The 12,722-nt window shown below is 37.1% G+C and overlaps 1 protein-coding gene across 1 annotated transcript in view; it reads right to left on the bottom strand.

The window, feature by feature from the left end:
• The window catches only part of LOC150093941 (cell adhesion molecule Dscam1-like), a 1,598,688-nt gene that overhangs the window by 739,548 nt on the left and 846,418 nt on the right, over nucleotides 1-12,722 (bottom strand). The gene's annotated exons all lie outside the window — the stretch shown is intronic.

The raw sequence follows: 12,722 nt of genomic DNA, 5'->3' as shown, positions 1-12,722 counted from the left end.
ACTATCAGAATGGGTTTGCCTTGTTTTAGCAATCTACTTGCATTTTATGATTAGCTGACAAATGCATTGGATAAGGAAGATTCACACACAGTGATATTCTTGGATTTGCAAAAGCATCTGATAGGTTATCACATGATTGTTGATGCACAAATTGCGATGATGGAACAGATACTATATTGGTTAGATGGATTGGAGATTTGCTTTCTAAATGATGGGACGGTGTCTGGGGGGGGGGAAGGAAGGTGCTCTAGAGTTTTGTTCATGGGTTTCCTGCTGCTTAACTTATTTATTAATGATATTTCTAGATTGACTGGGGTATCTGCACTTATTTGCTGAAGACAATTCCGTTCAGAAGCACTGCTGATGTTATTTCCATCAGGAAAACCTGAATAGACTTTATCAGTAAGATGTTATATTTTGAGGTATAGTGATATAACGCTGTAAAGTGTATTGGTGGAACTGTGCTTCAGGATGTGAATAAGATTCAAGGTATAGTGGGTGAATGACTAACCATGGGCAGAAGCTTAGAGAACAAGCTGTAAGTGTTGTGAAGACCACACATTACATTACTGCTATGATAGGAAGTGCATAGACAAGTAAGAATAAGGAGTTAATTGTGAGTCCATATAAAGCACTAGTGATCTTCCTTAGATCTGCTGGTTTGGATGGAGCTTTTGGATGGAAAGAACTGAGTTTGAATCCTGCCTCTAATGCAAAAATCTTTATCCAGGCTTTTCAAATAAGCATGAGTTAGCAGGTCTCATACAAAGGTGCAGTTTTTTCCTCTCCTAGAAATTTGGGTTTTTCATCTGTCAAAACAGCAAACTGGCCCAGAGATCATACATATCTACAGACATAAAATGCTTTCCTTTAGGGGATGCATCAGAGGAGTTTCAAGCAGGCTGCATTAAAATTGCCTAAAACTATTGATTAGGGGATTCTCAGACTGAAGAGAAATGGATGGATAAAGCATTGCTCAGTTCCCATTTCAATTACTGTCAGATACAGTAATTTAGTTTTTATTTTGGCGTAAAAAACATTGGAGAATGTCCAGAGATGAATGCCTAAAGCAATTACAATATTCTGGAATGTGTGTTATGGGGAGAGATTGAGGAATGTAAATTGATGAGTTTGGTAGATGGGCAGAAAAGATGTGATATGAGAGAGATGTTCAAATTAAAGAGAGGATATTTGCATTAACAAAGCACAAATTATAAAGTGAGTGGAAGGTGAGAAGAACAGAACTAGAGGTCATCTCTGGCAGTTGTATAATGGCATGGTAAAGAGAGGCGTGAGGAGTAGATTTTTTAAATGGAGTATTGTGGGTAAGTGGAATAGACTGTGAATGCCGAGTGATAAGGAGTTCATCATAAAAATTATGGAAACAAGTACCATGTTAGCATATATAAAACTCTAACATGATACTTGTTTCCATAATTTTTATGATGAATTCTGATCAGTGTGTAACCATGAAGGAAAGGATTAAGGCATTCAAGGTTCAATATGATAATTATGTTAAAAATGATGAGTCAGCTGACTCCATGGAGGTTAATGTGATAATAATAATAATATCATCTTGCTCTAAATTGAATGGTGATCACTTCTTTTCAGTTTATTCCTGTGTTTTTAACAAGCATAATTGGAGGAGTGAGTTAGATGATTAAGTAGAGGAGGCAATGAGTTGTGTAGTAAACTAGCATGCCCTCCAACGATGAGTCCTTGGACTTCTTTGAGATGTCACATAATAATAACAATGATAATCATGATTAACAATGACCTAATCAGCGAGACTTCTTATTTCTTATGTTTATTCTCCATATGAATATGTGCACAGTGTTTTATGAAGAAAGGGAGTTAGTTTGAAGTTTTTTCCCACTTAGTTAGACTATAATAAATTTAGTTTAATCCTTTATCCAAGTGTAAGCAAACAAAGTTTATGCATGAAATATCTTCAGTACTGAGGCAACTCGTGGTAAAGGTGGACCAAACTCTCATCACTCCTTGTCTCAGTATCTCCATAATGCAAAGCACATCTCCTTGCAGGCATGTATAATACTATGCATTAAGTTTACTACGAGTTGCCTCAGTCCTGAAGATACTTCAGATGCAAACTTTGTTTGCTTACAATTGGATAAAGGATTAAACTAAATTTATTATAGTCTAACCAAGTGGGGAAAAACTTCCAACATCTTTCTCTAAATCCAGAGTAATTTAATAATAAGGTGGTACACCTTTTGGCAACTCGTACAGGAAATATGACTTCTCCATTGCTTCTGCCTTAGTATCACCACTTCTAGGTCTGGCTCCAACTGACGAGACCTCAATGAAGGTCGAAAACCAGTCTGGGTAGTCCATCCAGATATCAACCCTACTGAACACCTGTGACCTGTGGGATGTATTGGAGTGGTTATTGAGGTACAGAGAAACATGCCGTCGATCTGTCACTGAACTCAGTGCTGCTTTGATGGAGGAATGGGGATAAATTCCACCTGATGTCTCAGGCATATTGCTGGAAAGCCTCCCTCAAAGGGTGCAGGAGGTGATCAAAGTCAAAGGTGGACATACCCACTATTAGGATTTGCCTGCTGGTACCAAGGTTCACCTGTTTTTGACTGACAGGGATTTTTTTGTAAATTGCTAAAGTGTCCAGACAATTATTTGTAGAGAGTGTATATAAATTCTAACCTATTGTAAAAAAATGTACGTACACAGTGTTAGTTTTGTTCATATACTTTTGTGTACATGTAATTTCCTTGAAGGAGAATATAAATATTAAAAAAAAAAATCCTCCTGGATGTGTCAGAGACACATCAAGGAGGTCCCTCTTGTCCAACACATAGCTTAAACATACAGGTAACACTCGTATAACGTGGATGTTAGGTTCCATAGAAATTGGCGCGTTATATAAATCGCGTTATATGAGACTTAGATCACATAGAAAAAGTAGGGTTAAGTTCCGAAATCGTTTTTTTTTTAATTATATAAACAACAATGACATATGCAACAAAAACAATATTTTTATTTATATCAGGTAATTCATGTTAAGAAAACAAACTATGAGACAAATATATAGTATAAAATTATAAAAATTCCAAATTGTACATAAATTTCATTGCACATAATGCATAAATGTTTTAGACACAATAAAATAAAGCGTATATTTTAATCGTCATCACTGTCTTCAGAATAACATTTTGTAGATGTTCTTTAAGTGCCCGAAGTGCATCACCACTTGAAATCTATTGGACATCATTTGTATAATTCTCATTGCATACTTTGACTGGTTTAGTCATCAAGAAGTCAGTAATAAGACTTTGCTTTCCACTATGCTGCAATTTTTTTATTAAGTTCATAATATGGCGCTAAACAAATATCCAATTGTCTCGTGAATTTTCCTGAGCGCTCCATTGAGGGATCATTATCCTTAAAATAACTTCTTAACTTTCTTGCCAATTCCAATCCTTCTGCTAATTTCTTTAAACTGAATTCTTTAACGGATTCATCACAGTCTTCGGCAGAACTTTCCCCCCATTTGGTTCAACGCCATCTATTAATTGTACCAGTTCCTCCTCATTTAAATCTGTTTCTCCATCAATTAATTCACTAATTTCGTTTTCAACCATATCCACCAAAAATGTGTGCGATGTTTATACGATATAGCTCGGCATCCACTGGTGGTACGAAATTTTGTTCCAGAATGGCTTCAGGCCATATTTTTTTCCAACAAGCATTCAGCGTAGAGGGTTGTAATTCCTTAATTGACAGAGAAATAAATTTTTACACAATTCAATATTGAAAACTCTTTCCATGCTTGAGGCAGTGTGATGTTTGGATTAGATTCCATTATTCCAAAATTAATTGAAATGTTTCGCCAAATATAATATGACTTTAATGTTGATATTATTCCTTGGTCGAGTGGTTAAATAAGTGATGTAGTATTAGGTAGCAAAAAAAGTTATTTTAATATTCGGATGGCTTAAATTTGTCGGGTGGCCTGGTGCGTTATCTAAAATTAGTAGAATTTTGAAGTCCATATTCTTTTTCTTTGTGTAACTTTCTACATCAAGTACAAAAACACTTGAAAAACCAATTTTCAATCATGCTAGCTGTAACCCATGCCTTTTTGTTGCCCGCCAATAAACAGGTAGGGTGGGCTTGTCGAGCCCTTTCATCAGCACGAAGATTTGTGGATCAATTAATAAACAATGATTTTGTCATGTAATCACCTGATACATTACTACAAAACAGTAGAGTACTTCTATCTTTGGAAACTTTGGATCCAGGAGCTGATCTTTCATTTTTTCAAAATATAGGTGCATTTTGGCATTTTTTTCCAATATAACCCAGATTCATTCACACTGAATACCTGGTCTGCACTATAACCACTTTCTTTAATGATTTTTAAAAGTTCTGCTCTGTATTTCTGGGCAGCTTCAACATCTTCTGATGCTGATTCTCCCTGTATTTTAAGATTATACAAAGAAAACCGCTTTTTAAAGTTATGGAACCAACCCTTACAGGCAGAAAATCCATGCTGAGAGATTTCTTCTGAAGAATCTTGATCGAGTTCTTTTAAATGTTTATAAACTTTGAGAGCTTTTTGCTTAATAAGGTGTCCATCCAAAGGAATTTTCTTTCGAGTGCAATCTTCTATCCAAAGCATTAGAGATTTCTCCATTTTTTCTATTAGAATATCTCGAACACGAGCAATGCGCTTTGCACTTACCGCTGACCCAGCAATAAACACTTTCTCGAATTTTATGTTCATTTTGTTTGGTTGTTCGAATTGTTGATTCATTTAAATTCAACTCCTGGTTTTTCTCCAATTTTCAACCGATCCAAGATTTTAATTTTTTCTTCGAGAGAAATGAATTTCCTCTTCAATGTTGGTTTTTTCCCTTTCGTTGCAGTTTTAGTGGCCATTACAATAAAAATAAACTTTAACATAAAAAAAAAGCATTACATATGTATGTAACTCACCAGAAAATAAACTGCTCAGCTTGAGAATAACACACATCTGATTTGAATGCACTTTCCTGGCAGAAAATGAAGACAATTTTCAACAATAAACACTTTATACAGTAAACCCTAGATGGCGAACCTGTGGCACGTCTGAGAATTTTTCTGGCATGTCAACGATTTACAGGTGATATCCTTTTATATGCTTATAAATTATTCAACTTTTTTTTTAATTATCATAATATGTACAAGCTAAATTTTGTTTTACACAAAACAGCAGCTATAAAGACGTGCATATGATTGGTGCAGTATTAACAAAAGATCACCCGACCCAAAGACAAAAGCAACCGACAAGTGTTGAGTTGAAATGCTAATTCTCTTCAATCGAATTCCATAACATCTGAAACTTTCATAACAACATTCGCTATTAGTTTTAACACATTCACAACCGAGTGTCATTTATTGTTCCGATGGAACTTCTCATTATTGACTGGCTCAACTCACACAAACGTTTCAACCCTTGGTTGAATTTTATGGCTTCTTGGCAGGCGAACTCACACATTCATTATATGGCATGTTTCAATTCTTGGTAGTTTTTTTTTTTAAGTTAGCCTTTGTGATCTGTCATAATGACATCAAGAATTTCAAATACAATAAAACAAACACTTATTTCATAATTGAAAAATTGGACAACAGTTTATAGTTAGATACTGTGTTTTGGTGCAACATATGGTTTTGCTTAAGTCTATACAGCATAGTTTCTGTGAGAGGGGACATGTGATTTATTAGTTAGTGCTGTTTTTATTCCATCTGTCTCTAATTGCACTATTTGTTGAGAATGACACAGAATGCAAAAACCTCTGTACAGTACCTTATTCAGTGATACAATAAAACTAAATGCGATACTTATAACTACTTGCGCGATACGGGCAGACACAAATTTAACGAAGATAAAATTTGATTTTTAAGTCCCGCAGTGAAAACTATGAAAAAATATATCAATAAAGGGTTACTATAAATTGTAGACTGCGTTATATCGAAACCGCATTGAACAAGGGATACTTCAATTTGTAGACCACGTTATATCGAAACTGCATTGTATAAGCACTGCATTATACGAGGGTTACCTGTATTCAAATTCTCTGCAGACACCATGCTATAATGGCAATGCATTCCAATCATTCACAACTCTCCAAGCAAAATACCTGCTTCTCACTCCCTTGCACACAACCTCCTTATCCAGCTTCTAGGGATGACTCTTGTCTCCCCAATTTCCCAACATCTTATGAAAAACTTCTTCAACATTATCCTATAACAAACCTTAATAACTTGTATGTCTCTATCATATCACCCCAATACCTCCTATCCACTAGACTCTGCAAATTGCATTGTGCAATCTTTCTTCATATTCAAAATTCCAAATATCAGAGAACACTAATTTTTTGTCAATTGCCTCTAGACTCTCTCCAACATTTCTTAATTCTTTTGAAAATCAAGTGACTAAAGCTGTTCACAGTAGTCCAATCAGAGCCTTATACAATGGAACCAGAATCTCCTTACTTCTACAAGTAAGTGTCCTCTGCATCAATTGCCAGAATTCATTGTGATATCCTCACAATTTTGGCAATAAGTCCGTAAATTTTAGATCCTTATCCACTATCACTGCAAAATCTCTTATTTCCTCCACCTCTAACAATACATCCTCACCAAAAGTAAATTCTAGAATTTTAAAACTGTATATAAAACTGTTTTAACTGCCTGGTTGGCTGAGTGGATAGCGTATCTACTCTACAGCCAAAAGGCTGCGGGTTCAAATCGTGCTGTGGACATGGATGTTTGTGATTGTATGTGGAAATGCGAGTGGTGGTCGACGGTACATGGCGTTGGAGTAGGTGCGGTCAGTTGGTGATTGAATGTTGAAGACAGAGTTGTGGAGCAGGTATCCTCTCTCGATGAGTACTTGGACTCCCTGGAGGTGTCAAATAATAATAATAAAAATAATATTTCACAACATTGACCTGGCATCCCCACTCTTATGACCATTCACTCAGTCTATTCTATTCAAGTCTTCAGTAAGGTCACAACATCTGCTCTACTCCTTATAGTTCATCCCAACTTTGCATCATCTGCAAAAAGCTGTTCAGTATATCCCCAATTAAATCTTTCTCAATATCATTAACATACAGGTTAAATAGCAATGGTCCTAAATCAGACCCCCTGAGGCACACTACTAGTGACTTTCCTCTTCTGGGATATTGTTCCCCCCATACACAACTCTTGATGCCTATCAGAAAGTCAATCTCCAATCCAATGCACTAGTCTAATATTGAACCCCATCTGTTCTAGTCTGATGATCAACTTATTATGCAGCAATCTATCAAAAGCCTTTGCCAAGTCTAAGTATACTACTGTGTATCTATCTTTCACATCCAATGCTACCGTCACCTCATAGTAACAAGTAAGCAGATTACTAAACCATGACCACCTTTAGCAAATCCGTACTGTCCTTTAAAAATAATACCATTGTTGTCACTCCATTTCTGGATACTGATTCCCATTAGTATTGGAATGAGTAGAAATAAGCAAATCAGGTGAAGAACCCTAGAGAGTTTTTTAGATATGTGGCAAATAGAAGAATGAATGTTATGGTGAGATGATGCTAATGGATGAAAATAATAGAATGGTAACTGCAGCAAAATAGATTGTTAAGGTATTCAGTGATCAATTTATAACGATGTTACATTCTGATCTGGATGGAATTATGAGAAATTTAAGTGTAGAAACATAGGAGAGGATGGCTTAATTGTGAGTGAGCAGTAGGTATTTGATGAAATAAATAATCTTGATGTCAATAAGGCCTAAGATTTTATGACATATCACCACGAATCTTAGGGAATGTTCCAGGAAATTGTCAGTAGCATATTTAATAAGAGTCTTACAACAGCACAGGTTACAAAAGAGTGGAAAGAAGGTAAAATGGTTCCACTCCATAAAAGCAGTGATAAAGCTGTTGATGCAAAGTAGACACCAATCTATATACAGGGTGTTCGGGATAAATTTGACAGTTTCGTAAGGAAAAAGAAAATCTTCTTTGTATCTATTAAATTTAATGAATTGACAAAAAAACATTACAGGCAGAGTTAATTACAATACTATCAACAAGATTTACTCAAAATAACCACCATTAGCATCAATCACAGCTTCAATTCTGCTTCGGAACCTCGAACAAGCTGATGCTACAGTCTCCCTGGGAAGGGCCGCAAAAACTGTTTTAATTTTATCCATTAACTGGGCTTTTGTATTACTGGAAGTGCGATTGGTGTCTTTTTCAACTGCGCCCCATACAAAATAATCCATGGGGTTAAGGTCTGGGGAGTTTGGAGGCCAAACATTTGGACTGGTGAAGTCGTAGAAATTTTCAGACAACCATTTTTGACTTTTCCCAGAGGTGTGGCAAGGGGCCGAATCCTGCTGCCATACATACGGCCTACCATTGGCTACCCTTGTTATCCAGGGCTTGACTACAGTTAGCAACTCCACGAACAAAGCCCGAATTCCAATGCCAGGGTTCTTCAACACCTGTTCCTGCAGATTTGCGAGGAATTCTGCTGTACGAACGCAATCAGATCGTCTGCTAGGGATCTTTCTTCTTGCTACATCCTCGTAGTCACCATTGCAAGTCTCTAGTTCATGCCTGATTGTTTTTACTGTATTCAGGGAGCATTGGGCAGCAGTCGTAATATCCTTATTTTGATGGCGGGCACGAATCATCATGATACAAGTTATTCTCTTCCATGATTCAGGTGGGTTCCAGCTATCCATCCTTTCTGACATCTTGTATATGAATGAAGAAGGGTCCAAACTTTTAAATGAAGAGAAGTGTGTGTTAATACATGTAACTTACGGAAAAATATAATTAATTATAAATATGTCAAATTTATCCCGAACACCCTGTATCTGAAGTTGTGGTGAAGGTACTAGAGAGATTGTTGAGAAGTGGGATACAGAAATGGGTTGATAACAGCAGTATTCTCTGTGGTTATCAGCATGGGTTTCTTAAAGAGAGAGATCATGTTTTACTAACTCACTTATATACTATAACAAGATAACATATCGCTTGGACAAGGGCGATACATATATAGTGGTATACAGAGATTTTGCAAAAGTGTTTGAAAGACTGCCGTATGATGGGATTGGATAAGAGACTTCTGAGATTATTATTATTATTTAGGCCTCCAAGGAGTCAACTCATCGCGGCAGGTACTTCCTAGGAAACACGAGCTTATCAAGATTCAACGTGGGAGGTCCCTCCCAGGAAACACAAAGTCTATCATACCACTCCTTAAACTCATTGAACGTCCTTGCTCTCACCACTCTATCAGGAAAAGCATTCCACAGTTCAACCACCCTCCATGTAAAGAAACCACTCCTCACCCTCTTGCTCACAGTTTTCTTTTGTAAATTCCAGGGATGGCCCCTTGTCATCACTCCTTTCCGCTGTTCAACCAAGCAAAAGAACTCCCCAGTGTCAACCCTGTAACCACCTCTCAACAGTTTAAAAGTCTCAATCATATCACCTCTCGTTCTTCTATCCACCAAACTCTGCAGTTCACATTCCCTCAGCAGATCCTCCTAACTAACATTGTCCAGCCCTAAAACTGTCTTTATTATCTGCCTCTGTATCATTTTCACAGTTAATTTATCCCCTTCAAATCCTGAGGACCAAATCTGAGAAGAATGGTCTAAGTGTGGTCTGATCAGGGTCTTATACAACGAATCATAACTCTTTTATCTCTGCAGGTCAGCATCGTTCTCATTATTGCAGCGATTCTTTGTGTTACCGTCACTATCAATCTATCAATCATCAACCCCAGATCTCGTCTCCCCTACTTCCTCCAGTATATCTCCTCCAATCACATCTTCCAATCGATGGTTCCCAAACTTCATTACTTTAGATTTTGCTGCATTAAACCGACACCGGCATTCATTTGCCCATCTGTCTAGCTTATTCAAATCCTCTTGCATGACTACAACATCTGCACTATTACTAATAACCCTTCCCAGCTTCACATAATCTGCAAACAACTCAACTTCCCTATGCAATCCACTGACAATGTCATTGATATAAAGGTTAAACAATATAAGTCACAGTACTGAGCCCTGTGGGACCCTACTTGAGACCCTGTGTCTCCTTGAAACTGCCCCACCATACACAACTCTCTGATACCTATCAGACAGCCAATCCTGAATCCAGTTGACCAATCTGACATCCAAATCCATGTGCTGCAACTTAAATATCAGCTTATCTGTGGCACCCTGACAAATGCCTTTGCGAAATCCAAGAAAATGGCAATATACGCCTTTCCCTCATTTACTGCTCTTGTAACTTTATTATAAAAGGCTAGCGTATTACTAAAACAACAGCACCCCCTCACAAATCCATGTTGACTCTCATAACATTACCCTCATCTGCCCAATGTTGTATACGTTCCCTAACTAATTTCTCCATGATCTTAACAACTACTGATGACACACAAACTGGCCTATAACCAGACACTTCCAGTCTGCTACCACCCTTATGCAATGGCACTATCTTACCTTCCTTCCATTCCCTGGGCACCTTTCCTATAGTCAGACTTTCATTGAAAAATCAGGTCAAAGGAGCTGTCAGTTCCTTAGGACATTCTCCCAAAACTCGTGGTGAAATACCATCCAGTCCCACAGATTTAATGACATCCAGAGTATTAAATATTTGGAACATGTTCTCCTCCTGCACCACTAAACTGCCCTGTCCCTCTAGTATTAAAATTTACTCCTCCAGGATGAAATACACAAATAAAGTGTTTATTGAACAATTCCACTATGTCCTCTGCATCAGTCACTGTATTCCCATTTTTATCCCACAATGTTTTTCTTCCACAATCATTTCTCCTCCTACTGGCCACATAGCTTAAAAATTCCCTAGGATTTTCTTTGGATCTTAAGGCCAATCTCTTCTCATATTCCAGTTTCACCTTCCTTACCACACTAGTCACTCTTCTGGCCTGTGTCTTATATTCTTCATGCATCTTCTCTTCACCTGTCTCCTTATATCTCTACCATAGCCTCTTTTTCACATGCAGCTACTGTTTAATATTGTTTGTCATCCACTTTACACCAAATTGTGTCCTCTTCTTCACTTTTGGAATACAGCTTACTATTGCTGCTAACAAATATTCCTTCACAATTTCCCAAGCACTAATGATATCCCAGCCTTCCAATTCCTCCTGCCATGAAACTTCCCCAAGTTGATGTCTAAGACTATCTAATCACCTGCCTTATAATTCCACATATATTCCCATCTCTTTGATACTCCTGCATGTCTATTCATCTACCAAGTCAAAACCACATGGTCACTCTCTCCAACTGGTGGGAGAGAGATGTCATCTCACTTATTATCAGCACTTCTGATAGGATCAGTGACTGGCTATTAGATAGTTATCGAAAAGATGTATATGGGACTGCAGTATTATGAAAGAGGAGGGTCACTAGTGGTGTGCCGCAGAAGGTTAGTTTCGGGATTGTTGTCGTCAATTTGTATATTAATAATATTGGGGTCAGGTTGACTGGTGATATGCAGATTTTTGCAAAATTGGGGAGAGTAATGCAGAGTCAATCAGATGTTTTGGCCTTATAGGAGGATTTGACTAGATTGCATGATTAGGCAGGTAAGTGGAACTATCAGTTCAATGTTGCAAAGTGTAACTTTTTGAAATTTGGTTTGTATTGATGGGATGCAAATTATACAATTGGTCTGGAAAGTTCATCATCAAATTCCTGACATATACTCTGAAGGGGTATACAGGATATAATAGTACTACAAGAAAAACTTACATCATTACTAACTTCCTATCTACAATTTTCCTCCAATTCAGTCTGTTACTTGTCAAGACTCCAACATTATCAGATCTTATACTTCTATCATCTAAGGCACTTTGTACCGTATCAATCCACCTATATCTTGGTCTTCCTCTGGGTCGTTTTCCTGCCAACCTGGCAGAGAACACTTGTTTTGCTAATCTTTCCTCGCCCATTCTGTTTAAGTGACAATACCACCTGAGATTAGCTCTGCTAATGCATTCCAGGATGCTGACAATGTCAAGTTCTTTCCTAATATCCTCGTTTTTAATATGATATTGACATTGATGCCATCTGTTCATGCCTCTAATCTTTCTGAGGACTCTCATATCTGCAGTCTCTAGTCTTTGGTCAAGTGTTTTACTTCTGACCCAGCTCTCAGATCCATAAGTTAAAACTAGTTTGAACACTGTCTTGTATACAGCTAATTTAGTGTTCCGACTAATTTCTCTCTTACTCTATATGAATTTATTCAATTGACTTCCTACCATACCAGCTTTGTTGATTCTGTTTTCTGTTTCCATATTTAATTTACCATCTTTACAAAAAATCGTGCTTAAGTAGCTGAAATGTTTTACTTGTTTTACAGGTTCCCCGTTCACAACACAGTTGACATTTTCAATAATTCTACCTATTTTCATTGTCTTTGTCTTTTTAATGCTGACCTTCATACCATATCTATTACAACAGTTATTGAATTTAGTCAGGGAATCTTGCAAACTTGTAGCAGATTTATTTAGAAGTATAACATTGTCCACATAAATCAAAGAGCTCACATTAACATCTCCAATTCTGACATCATGTTTATTACCACTTTTCTTCATAATGTGATCCATTTAAATAATGAATAACAGAGGGGATAATGT

Source organism: Typopeltis vanoorti, chromosome 23 (genome assembly GCF_054136105.1).
Source record: "Typopeltis vanoorti isolate ZY-2024b chromosome 23, IOZ_Tvanoo_1.0, whole genome shotgun sequence".
NCBI lineage: Eukaryota > Metazoa > Arthropoda > Arachnida > Uropygi > Thelyphonidae > Typopeltis > Typopeltis vanoorti.
This window is presented reverse-complemented; position numbering and strand designations above follow the sequence as displayed.